Here is an 11,660-nt window from a genome sequence, read left to right on the forward strand (position 1 = left end):
GAAGTAACAGGCCGGATCTTCTCCGAAGAGTTTTCCTGAGTGAGGGAAGCAAAAGATTTCATTAGTTCGTCCTGGTCCAGTCCAGAAGGGCCCATGGCCGCCATGAACGGGGAGCTAAGAGATCCAGAGCGACCTAGCAGCAACGCTGCTAGGCGCGGAGGCAAAGCAGGCCAAGGGGGAGCGCAGAAGGCAGGATGAGACGGGAGAAGGGAGGGGGACACAGGGAAGGAAGAAAACGGAGGGGGGCGCACGAGGGCAGGAGGCCCGACAACAGGGGGCGCAGCCTCGCAGCAGAGCTGCCAAGGCATGGGCCGCGGGTAGGTCAAGGGGCTGCCATAGCTAGAGGGGCGCGCGCAGCAGTCGTCAGTCTCCACTCGTGATACATACTGTGTTAATGTGTGAATGCTCTTGATGTTTTATTTTTATTGATGCTGCTATATTCTTGATCAACGTAGAGGAGATTATGTATTATACATGTTCCGCTTAAATTGTATGATCAGGATAATCTCTGTTGAATATGTGTTAAATTATTCAAAATTTCTACATCTTTCAGTTTGGCTAATATGGGTGTTTAATGCTCCATGTTGACCTTGGATGTTGTACCTTCTTTTCTGTCCAGAAAAATTAGGAGACTATCCTTGCTTCTCGGCTTTCTGATCTTCAAATCTTCATAAGTCGGTTTTTTAATTGTCATCCCTCAAAATATGACGGTGGCCACGTTTTGATGTGCTGTCCGCTGTTATGAAACCTGATTTGATGATGTGTCATCCACTATTTTGAAAACAAAAAAGAAGAACGTATTCAAGCTGTCTGATACATGCTTCAATTTCCTCATGATATGACAAAATGCCACCTTTTTGAGTCAAACTATTTATTTCCACTTGTGCTAGTCTGATTGGCTGTTGTAACTTCAGGTGTTCTCGTTGTACACAACTGCCCTTCAAAATTTTCCCGCTTCAACTTCAAAACTGCTTGATTTATGTTGAAATCATCACTTTCAGCAGTTTCGTAGCGCGCTACGAAACTGCTGAGTTATTTAAAACAACTTGTTTTTAACCTGAGACCTTTATTAACCGAGTGTTTGATTGCCAAAAAATTCTTTAGACTTTCCAAAGGCCAAATAGGGATTTAGATTTCTTCAGAAAGATAAGATTAAGCAAACTTATCAAAATTTTGAAATAGAATCTTACTTGAAATGAAAACGAATTTACCAGGTCCTTTAAGCTGGCTTAACTGTGCCTTCAGATCTTCAATTTGTTTCTTCATAACCTTATTCCCAGCTCTCAGTTGCATATTGATCCTTCTGATGTACTTGGCTTCTTTGATTGCTGGTACTGTCCAGGTGTGAAATTGTGAATGGCCATCAACCACTGAATTCAACTGGGCTTCTACAGTTGCATTCCCTTTCCATAGAGTTTTATAATAGTTTGCTTGTATGACTGCGTGTCTTCTAGCAGCTTTCTTCAATTTGGAAATCTCATGCTTAGCTGATTCTAATTGGCTCTTCAGGTCTGCTATATTATCTTCTTTAGATGTGATGACTGTTTTGCCTGTGTTTTTCTTTTGCCAACATTGTGCCCCTTCCCCTGTTTCCTCTGTTCTTGACAGTGCTTCCTGTACTTGCTGGAATCTCCTCGTCATAGGTCTTCTAGGTTTAAAAACAAACTCTTCAGCTGGCTCATCAAATTTAAGCCTTTTTGAGGCCTTGGCTTTCTTGGTGCTTTCTTGTTCTGACTGTATCAACTCAATTTGAACTGGTAGAGACTGCTCAAAGTCAATAGCCTGTAATAAGGCATTTAAACTTCCCTTGGACACTGGACTTTCTTCGACTGCTATAGCTTTACCTTTTTCCTTATTCATCTGGCTTCTTATTCTTATCCTTGAGACTATTTCATATGTGCTTGTTTCAGGTACAGTCTTTTTACCATGAGCGTTTTCCTTAGTTGATTGTTGAGGTTGATCTTGGATGATGAGTGGCTTCACTTGTTTTCTTACTTGCGAATGTGGAACTCTTTTAGCTCTTGCTTCTGTTTGGAGCTCAGCTATTGTAAAATCTCTAGCAGGTGGAGGAGTGAGGCCAGTTTGGCTTTTGAAGCCAGCCATAAAAATGAATGAATTCCAATCTCTGTCTATCTTTTGGAGCGCATCTAAAACCAGTAGTTTGATCAAACCATGATGAAACAAAGAAGTTTCACAATCCTCTTTCCTCAGCTGTACTTTATCACACATCTTACTCAAACTACGGAAAAGATAATAAGGTAAGTCTATGGAGACCTTCCTGGTGAAATGCAAAAGGAGTTTAAAATGGTAAGAGTAAACCTTGTTATACCTTCCTTCACAAGTCAGATATTTCTGTATGCAGGTGAGTAAATGAGCATAATATTCTTTGACATAACTCCTGGGCACTGCCTTACTTAAATCTTCATTTACAAATTCATCCTTCAAAAACTCCTTGCAAGGATTCATGTCAAACTTGAAGTTTTTAAACCATTGCTCTTGTCCTCGTGGGATCTCTGTCACAGTAGATATCACTTCTGGCGAAACCTGCAATTCTATCATGGCTAGTTTTGAATTCACGCCTGTGAAGTTAAGTGCAAATTCTTTAGTTACATTTGTGTGTCCTCCTTGTAACTTTTTGCAAAAATTCCAGCACCCGGACTTTTTAAATGCTTTCTCCACCTATTTATTTCTCAGCGTTATATCTAAGCCTTCAGGCTCAGTCCTTAGACATTTTCCGGATCTGTGCTCCTTTTTCTCCATTGATTCTTCCAAATCTTTGCAAACAATGACTACCAGCTCCGGTTGGAATTGTGATTCAGCTTCTATTTGAATTCAGCCTCGCTTGATTATCTTTGTAGTTGAATTTTAAATTTTGCCGTTTAAAATCTTTCAAGTTGTAATCATGCAGATTTGTCATTCATGCAAGACTTACGACCATCATTAATATTTATGCATGGTGGTTTTTCTTGGAAATGATGATTCATGTGTATCAACAGATCTAGTGGTGGTGATAGTGGTAATGAGTGGTGAAATGTGATAAGAGGGGTACATGAGCTGACATGAGAAGACACGGCCTATGACTCACCTAACGGATTTGAAATTTCTGGAAAGATTCGCTGTGAAATGTACGAATCCATGATTTCGCAGCGCTGTCAGTTTTAAATTTGAATGATGCGCTGCGAAATTGCCTAATCAGGATTGCGCTGCGAAATTACAAAAAGGCACGGTGACTGATATAGGATAACAGGTGGCTATAAAACAATGGTAGATGGAGGGGAACCAATGGGAGCTGAGAATAACTTGACTCAAAAATTCTTCAAACTTCAGATTCTAGGGGAAAAAAAAATTTAAAACAAAGATAAACTAGCACTGACCTTTGTCATCGGGCTAGGATGAAAAGTTACATATATCAATTTTAGTTCTAAGTGATAACAGTCGGTACCATCATGGACGAAGGGGATTCTGTGAGTATCCTTTCCTCAACTGCTTGGGAAACACTTGGTTCGCCATCACTTCTGCCGAAGATGAGAAATCTGATAGGCTTTGACAAAGGAACCAGTCGACCATTAGGGATCCTTCCCAATGTGCCCATAACATTGAGAAGGAAAACCGTTTACGTGAACATAATGGTAGTCCGAGGACCTCTAGATTATAATCTACTCCTTGGACGTGACTATATTTATAGCATGGGAGCCATTGTCTCCTCACTCTTTAGAGTAATGTGTTTTCTGCATGAAGGCCAAGTGGTCAAGCTCATAGCCAGCTTTCGTTCCCCAACTCACACATAGCCAATAGTCAAATGCCATCCCTAAATGGTCTTTTCACAGAAGGAATGTCTCATCAATCTCCAGTCCATCCATCTGAAAAGCGCGAGTGATTCGGGAGGACATGACTGAAACCTAGGGGGCATGCACCCTGGTCTATTTCGGCAGGAAAACCTTGGGTATAGGGTAGGTTTCCACGAAGGACATATGACTAGTCTGATACACCCGTCCATTTAGGAAAATGGGATTATACTGCAATAAGATTCCCTCGTCAAAGTTATGTGAGTGGAGGTGACCGCGCCACTCACCTTTGTCTATTTTGGTAGACATCGCCAAGGAATCATTTTGTCTGCAATGCGGATGGAGAGCTTTCATATGGTAACCTAGAAAATTTTCGCTATACTTGGGGGCATGCAAACCTTTTTGCATCCAGGTGAAGAGTGACCATTTATTTTCTTAGTTTGTAGTTTCTCAACCCTTTAAACTCGTAGGATTGGTCGTTCCTAACTTACATAAAGAAAGGATCCAAGGCAAAGCTTTGAAAGGTGCAAGCTCCATAAAAAATGGCATCTTAGGTGAGATATCCGTATTATACGACTAGCACGAGCAGTTTTTATGTGGAGTTCAAGCTCATTAAAAATTAAACATAAGCAACGTTAGGCCCCTATACTACTAGTGTAACCCCTTATTGTTATTAGTACAACCCACTTATTATATTGATGTACCCATGTAGTGCCCATATTGTTACTAATGTTCCCCATAGAAGCCCACTATTGTTATTATTGTGCCCTTACATTATTATTGTTATGTCGGCTCTGGTTATGTTATGACCCCTTAGACTCCTATATATAAAGGAGGTATTTTAATTTGTATCATCCAAGAATGGTTCATTTATGTAATGTAAAGGAGGTTGCCCCCTCGAAGAGGCTAAATTCTAAGGCGTTGATCTATCTTTTCTTGAGCTAGTTTCATAACATTTGGTATCAGAGCTTTGGATTCTAGGGTTTTGCTGCTCCAAACAAGTCACCATGGCATTTTCGCTATAACTTTTTTCTGTGACTTTTCAGAAGTCGTAAAAAAAACACATTTGAGAAGAAATCGCATTGAACATTGGGTATAAATTTCAGATCTTTTCGCGTGATATTTGGGGAGATATGATCTGAGGAAGTTGGTCTTTTTGCAAACTCCTGAATTACATTCAAAACAGGTGACATGGGGAAAATCGTCATAACTTTCTCTCAGGGAATCATATTGAAATTTCATAAGAAGGTACAGAAAGAGAACGGACTATAGTTTCTTGTATATCTTTGTCAGAACCAAAGATCGAAAATTGTACATGTGGCACTTCATACAAGTTCGCTCTTCGGGAAAGGTTTATAATCAGGTCATCTTGGGCAATTGTGCATAACTCTTTTTTTGGGGAATCCAGTTTGGATCAGACTGGTGGCATTGGAAAGAGGACATAGAGGGCTACTATAGGTAGCAATTTCAGAACTTAAATATCCGCAAGTACAGAGTTATAGTCGTTTCAAGTTTGAGGTCCTAAAATCAAGAAAAAGCAAGATGAGGAAGTTTGATGGCAAGGATCCGGTAAATTGGATACTTCAGATGGAGCAATATTTTGATCTACATGGTGTACCACTGTTACAAAAGGTATGTATTGCATATTCATATTTAGAACCGGATCAATTTTTATGGTATAAAGGGCTTTGTTCTCGTAGAAAACTTGTTACGTGGTCAATTCTCACGGAGGAAATGATAGCACATTATGAGGATACAAAGAGCAACACCTTCTTTAGAGCAACACCACAACAATTGGAAAGAGTAAAAGGGCTTTGTGACATATTTGAAAGTAAAATTATGGCAACAAGGAAGTCTACCCCTCACAACTATAAATGTGGACGTGTTGTTCCTCCTAGCCTTCCACAACCTACAAGGGTTACACCACAACAATTGGAAGAAAAAAGAGAAAAAGGGCTTTGTTACAATTGTGATAGAAAATGCACTAAAGGTCATAAGTGTGCTGAGAAGAAATTATTTTAAATAGAGTATGAAGAGGAGGAAGAAAAGGATCAAGAAACATCAAAAGAAGAGGATATATGCCAGGACCCGACCCCAAAGAAAGAAGAAATGAATCAGAACATATCTTGTAAACTATTGGCAAGAATGACTACTCCTCAAACTCTCAAGATAGAAGGAAATATCAAGAAGAAAAAGGTGCGAGAAGTGAAAGATCACATCAAGAAAGAAGAAATGAATCCAACCATATCTTGTAATTCACTGGTCGGAATTACCACTCCTCGAACTAGGAAGACATAAGGACATATCAAGAAGAAAAATGTTCAAGAAGTGAAAGATCACATTGAGTGTCAAGAAATGAATCCGACCATATCTTGTAAAGGATTGGAAGAAATTACCACTCCTCAAAATCTAAAGATAGAAGGACATATCAAGAAGAAAAAGGTTCAGGCGGTGAAATATCACATCGAGCATCAGTAACAAGTTCTCCAACTTTTAAAGGATAGCGCCACTTTGGTGCAAAATCAAATGAAACAACAGGTAGATCAACATCATAGTGAAAAATGTTTTGATGTAGGCGATTGGGTATTTTTACTGCTACATCTAAAGCAAGCTATTTATGAGAAGGAAACGTTGGCAGTACTACATGCACTTAAAAAATGACGACCTTACCGAATGGGAAGACTCTTCAAGGATGAGGATGTGGAAGTATTGTTTTGTGCTATTTATATTATCCAACCATATTGGATAAACAAAGCAAGGGATGAATGGAAGAAGGACAAAGAAGTATGGCCACTTATTCAAAACTTGCAAAAGATCCCAATTCAAACAATATTGCCAGATATTGAAAGGAAGGAAAAATCATATTGGAACCTGGAGCAGTCACAGAAACATGAACCCGACAGCTATGAAATCAATCAATTTCAGAGTATCTCATCAAGCGGAAGAACTTACCTGCTGAAGATTCCACATGGGAGGACAAGAATTTTATACATAAGCATCAAGAACTACTCAAGCATTGAGGACAACACTTTTTGAAGGAGAGGGGCATGTTAGACCCCTATACTACTACTGTAACCCCTTATTGTTATTAGTACAACCCACTTATTATATTGATGTACCCATGTAGTGCCCATATTGTAACTAATGTGCCCCATAGAAGCCCACTATTGTTATTATTGTGCCCTTACATTATTATTGTTATGTCGCCTCTGGTTATGTTATGACCCCTTAGACTCCTATATATATGAAGGAGGTATTTTCATTTGTATCATCCAAGAATTGTTCATTTATGTAATGTAAAGGAGGTTTCCCCCTTGAAGAGGTTGAATTCTAAGGCGTTGATCTATCTTTTCTATCTTTTATTGAGCTGGTTTCATAACAAGCAATGAGAAAACGTTCCCCCAGAGTTTAAGCTCATTTAAAAAAAAATGAACCAATTTCCGGTAAATAACCATTGTGAATGCATTATCATAAGCTTTTGAGCCCTGGTCGTGTTCTTACCATCACCTCCACTCTGTTTTAGCTGATCATTCACCTCCATTTGATTGTTTATCCCTTTTGAGGAACAGCTGTGAAGAGTGATCCTATTAGCCATCCTTGTGACACTGTCGTGATTGGAAAATTCGAAACCTTACCTGGAATCAGTTGTTACCCAAAATTATCACTCATTCCTAAAAAACGAGTCTCTTTTAAGCTCTTTTCATCTAACTCGTAAAATATGAAAAGATTACCAAGATATTGGCCTCTCCAACTCGTTAAAGCGACCGGAAGTGCTATCCCTCCTCTAGATTTTAATCTTTTTGGACCTAAGGGATTATTACACAAAAAGATCGAGCGCTTGTTTTGTTCGGCTCGTTAAAATTACCAAAAATTCATCCTTTCATATTATTTTATACTTTTTCGGACTTAAGGGATTATATGACGAAAAAGGATTATTGGAGTTTCCTTTGCGTCCCTTTTAGACTCTCTAAAATTGAAAAGGACCGAGTTATCTTTGTCGTTAAACTCGTTAAAACCGAATGGAAACAAACTTGTCCATACAGACAAGAATGAGTTTCACTATCGCTAAGCTCGTTAAAATATAGCAACGGGTTTGCCCGAAGGGAAAATTATAGAACAAGCATGTGTTATCCTCCTCAAGCTTGACAAAAATAAAGATGTACTGGTTAGCAATGACTCGGGAAAAATTGGGAAGAAAACTTGAAGAAACTTTATTGGTAGCAAGTCGCTCTTGAACATGACACTTTCACTCCGCATCTGAGTCGGGTTAGGTTGTTCCGTTCACTGGTCATATCACCATTGGTCCACTGCACCATCCATATTTGGGGTTAACGCTACCAATCCATGTCAGTGTCACTGGTATGATCAAGATAAGTTGCTCAGAGAATTCACCTGTGTCTCATCCACTACAATACATTCATGCTCCATTCTTTCATGACCGCCACCTTGAACCCTGTATCATCAGATCGTTTTCACCTCCAAAATCATTTACTCCTTTCTTTTTCGTAGATGTGGGATTCATTAAGGCCTTCCTATGTCAGGTCGCTTCTTGTCGACATCATCTCATTATCCAAGAAGTCGACTTAGGAACAACCCTTTGAGTGCTTTGAAGCTTGCATGACTCAATGGCAAGTTTCTCACTTTCGGCAATAAGTTTACATCAATGGCCTTCGACCGAAAGATTTTGAGTGGCGTTTGATGCCAAGTCCCTTATTCACACCATGTGAATTGCACTGTAGTACCTTGAGGATCATCATCATTATCGGTGATTCTTCTCGCGCCTGTTAACAACTTAAATCATTGGCTGGTAATCAGGCGATGTCTTTCCATGTTTGACTCCAGAACATCTTTCACATGGATCGAATTGTACTCCGAGTGAATATTGAACGAGTTTGAAGACCCTGGATCTAGTTTCATCCATCTGGGCTACGATATATTCAGGAAAATAAAGACATCAAATGTACATTGTTTCTGCACAGATGATCATCCGAATCAAAGGATGATGACTCTATCAGAATCATCAGTCTCCCGCACAGACGGTTGTTTGTCTTATGTACATGAAAATGAATTTATAAAGCTGAGCATGGGAATGCCCGCCTCAGCTAGATCATGAAAAATATTATGAAGATAATGTATTGTATTGTATCTTATTACAGGTCACCTCCCAGCTCGAAAAAACTTCGGATCCTCATGATAAAGCATTTCACCCGACATCAAAAGATTAACGACCTCATGCTTTAGGGGGAAACTGTTATAGACATTTTTGGGCTCTGCAACCCCAATCATACATTTCCATAAACCAAGGGCTCCTAAGTCCCTAAAAGTTTTGTTTCATACCCTAAAAGAACAAGGTCAGCTGATTACATCATCTCCCAGAAGTTTTCTATAGGAAACTGCTCAGAACTGATCAAAAATGGACCATACAGCTTGCTCAGTGCTAAGGGTGCGATGCATCCCACCTGCCCAGTGAAAAGGGTGCGATGCATACTGAAAATCCCTTTTGTAGGGTGTGTTAACGCTCAAATTTTCCCCAGGCTGAGGAAGGAAAAACTCAAGGCAACATCAAACCACGCTCAGCCTCATAGCTAGCCCTACGAGGACAGGAGAGGGCTCTCTCTAGGTCAATCTCGGAAAAATATAATCAATGAGGCTTGAGATGACTGAAATTGTGACTAATCTTAGGCTAGGTATTAAGTGCAGAGGTTTAAAGGTGATTTTTTTGGGGTTTTGCTGAATCAAAGGGAAAGGAAATTTTGGGTGCGGGGATGAGACACAATTTCTGCAGAGGTCTGATTGGAGCAAGGTAGGCAATTGTTTGATGCCTTAAAAGCTAATGAGGTGGGTATATCAGATAGGTGAGGAGCTAAGGAGAGCAAGAAAACCTCAAGAGTTCTCCTTAAACAGATGAAAACATAAGAGATCAAACAAACTTAAAGGCATAGCATTAGAGATTATGAATTCTACCTTAACACTTCATTTGTTCAATTGCAGAAGATGAGAGAAGGAAAATGATACACATAACAACTTACAAGTACTGAAAGAAACACACCATCAAGTCATAAAGCCACAAGAATTCCAAACAATGCTGCAAAACCCTGGTCTTTCCTTTGCCAAAATGCTGAAGTAAAATGTACAATAGAGTCTCAAAACCTTTTCCCCATGAGTCCAACCCTGAAAATGACTAAGAAAATACATAATATAGGCAAGCTAACTCATTCCCTTGCCTCTAGGGGTCGATCTCATCATCCTAGGAGCTGTTTCAACCAATTCTAAACAAAGCACTACAATCTAGGCAGTCAAAACAACTTGCCTCTATAAGGTAGGAAACTGATTCATTCATTTAATTTCCACTTTTTAGTGAATGAATCTTCTAGAACAAGTAATAAAGTGCCAAAATACATCATGTTTCATTAATTACATCAAGAGGAGTGAAAAAATCACATCACAAGTCAAAACTGGTCAAACTGGCTTCGTTTCCTGAGCTGAAGATGAAAATTGTGCCAAAATTACCCTGTGCGCCGCGCGCCTGAACCCTATGCGCCGCACGCCTTTCCACCTGCTTTTGGGGCACTTCCCGGCATCCAAATTGAGCTCACAATAGCTCGTTGGAAAGCTTTGGCTGTGTACTTTCTAGCCCAAGTGGAATTTTCCAATTTCGTGTTCATGTGCCACTCCAAAAATTCATTCTCCAAAGACTTCTTCCTGTGTGTCCAAAAAGGGGCAGTGAGGTCAATTTTTGCGTGTCTTTTGACCTGTTGGGGACCTAAACCTTGATGAAATGCCTTGGAAATAGCTGAGCATGTATATCTCATCATGAAAAATCTAAAAATGCAATCCATTTGTGATTTTGACCTCTCAACCTTACGGGTCGCGCGCGGCGCGTTACACGTTGAGCCAAAAAACCTGTTTTTTAACCAAAAATTTCAAAATTGACAAAATTTTCTCCAAACTTGTTGAAATTTGGGTTGGGGGTCCCAAATCAAGTACCATGCTCAGCCAAAGAGGCTTTGGCCAAAATCCGAAGACGATCAAGCTCCTTTTGTCTTTTTTTCTTTGTGACCGCTTTCTTCAATTTTGCCTTAAGACTCCTAATTCGCGCCTTGCAAACTAGGTTCCGGGCCTTGTAATGCATAGCCATGTGTTTTAATAATGCATTGTATCTATTGGCCTTTTTCAGCTGCTCATCCAGGTAGATGTTGACCCTCTCGAGATTAGCCTCTCGATCCTCATTTACTTGTTGCTCCAGAGAGGTGAACTCAATTTCTCTATGTTGGGCAGCTTGGCGATTCTCACGGATGTTCTGTAGCTCTATGATCACGTGTTGGTCCTCAAGCTGCTTATTCCGCTGCTCTAGATACCTGAGATTTGACTTTGCCATCTCCAGCTGGATTTGCAAAGCTCGAATGTCCATTTCTTTCTCTTTGATAATCTTGATATATTGGGTCTCCTCTGATTCTGAAACTGTCTCATCATCATGAATAGTAACAAAACCTGATGGCTCACCTGAAGGCCTCTCCTCATGCTTGGGCTTCTTGCCCTTATCCTGTACCTGCGGTACTGCTGTCGGAAGCGAGGCCCCTTCCACATGAGGTGTAGATAACACTCGTTGTGCTGATGAAGTCAACGAGACCCCTTCCACCCCAAGTGGAGATAGTACTCGTCGTGTAAATGCAAATAGGGCCCTGTGGCCTCGCTGGTATGTCACATATGGAGGAGCACTTATATGCTCAGTCTCTGGAATGCCTGGCTGGTGTGAAGGTGCTCCCTCATCATGAACTATCTCAGGAGGTGGCTGTAATGTTGCAAAGTAATCACGGGAGATGAAATCTTTCCAAGTAATGCCCTGCTGTGCCAACTGATGCATCACTATGATTT

Source organism: Pinus tabuliformis, chromosome 2_2 (assembly GCF_031772625.1).
Source record: "Pinus tabuliformis cultivar Carrire ecotype Pingquan chromosome 2_2, CPIR1, whole genome shotgun sequence".
NCBI lineage: Eukaryota > Viridiplantae > Streptophyta > Pinopsida > Pinales > Pinaceae > Pinus > Pinus tabuliformis.